We start from the raw sequence: 1,410 nt of genomic DNA on the forward strand, positions 1-1,410 counted from the left end.
TCACCGTCCGCTAAAGATCCCGCCAAGGAGAATAGCTCCAGCAAAGCGACAAAAGATAGAGAAGGTCATGGACGGTCTAATCAAGGAAAGGATAGTCGAGAAGTAAGATAATCCCTGGTCAGCTTCCGTCGTATTAGTCCAGAAGAAGGATGGGACCCAACGTTGCTGTGTGGACTTCAGGGCTCTTAACAGCATAACCGAAAAAGACTCATACCTACTGCCAAGAATTGATGATACTCTTGATACCCTATGTGGAGCCAGGTGGTTTTCAACTCTGGACTTAAAGTCAGGTTTCCATCAAGTAAAAATGGATGAAGCAGATAAACCTAAGACTGCATTTAGTTTTGGCCAAGGGGTCTGGCCATTCGGACTTATCAATGCTCCAGCAACATTTGAAAGGCTGATGGAAAGAGTACTGGAAGGCCTACAATAGAGGATAGCCCTAGTGTACCTGGATGATGTCATTGTGTTTGCAGCAACATTTGATGAGGAAGTATCCCAGCTAGAGGAAGTATTCAAGCATTTGAAAGCAGCAAACCTCAAACTCCATCCCAAGAAATGCCACTTGTTCCAGAAAGAGGTGTTTCCTAGGTCACATTGTAAGTGATCATGAGGTGCGAACTGATCTTGACAAGGTGAAAGCACTGCGTGATTGGCCAGCACCAGACAATGTAGGAGGGTTAAGAAGTTTCTTGGGACTCTGTACCTATTTCCGAAAGTTTGTGAAGGACTTTGTAGCTACAGCTATCTCACTACATGATTTAACCAAAAAAGGCCAGAAGTTTGAATGGACAGTTTCTTGCCAGCATGCTTTCAAGACATTGAAAGAAAAATTAGCCTCAGCTCCACTTTTAAAGCTTCCAAATCCCTCACTGCAGTACATACTGGATTGTGATGCTAGTAATGTCGGAATTGGAGGAGTGTTGTCTCAGAAAGTGGGTGAAAACGAACCTGTGGTGGCCTACATTAGTAGGCTCTGAGTAGACCAAAGAGGAACTACTGTGTAACACAGAGGGAACTCCTTGCTATAGTAAAATAGTCTGACATATTTTCATCCTTATCTTTATGGCACCAGGTTTACCATCAGGACAGACCATGTTGCATTACGCTGGTTAAGATCATTAAAGAACCCAGAGGGACAACTGGCACATTGGATCGGAAAGATAGACCAGTATAATTATGATATTGAATACAGAGAAGGAAAATCTGAGCCGAAGACCCTGCAAAAATGACTGCAGACATTGCTGCAAAAGAGAGGTTGAACTAACCAGGTGACATGAAGCTGAATTCAAAGTGACTGAAGGGGTTGACGATGGTGAATTGGAACCAGGTATGGATATTAAATCAGAGCAGAAGAAAGACCAAGATTTGAAGCCAATAATTAATTTTTTACAAGCAAGTGTTCTGCAC

The sequence above is a fragment of the Limulus polyphemus genome, unplaced genomic scaffold (assembly GCF_000517525.1).
Source record: "Limulus polyphemus unplaced genomic scaffold, Limulus_polyphemus-2.1.2 Scaffold3394, whole genome shotgun sequence".
NCBI classification, from domain to species: Eukaryota; Metazoa; Arthropoda; class Merostomata; order Xiphosura; family Limulidae; genus Limulus; species Limulus polyphemus.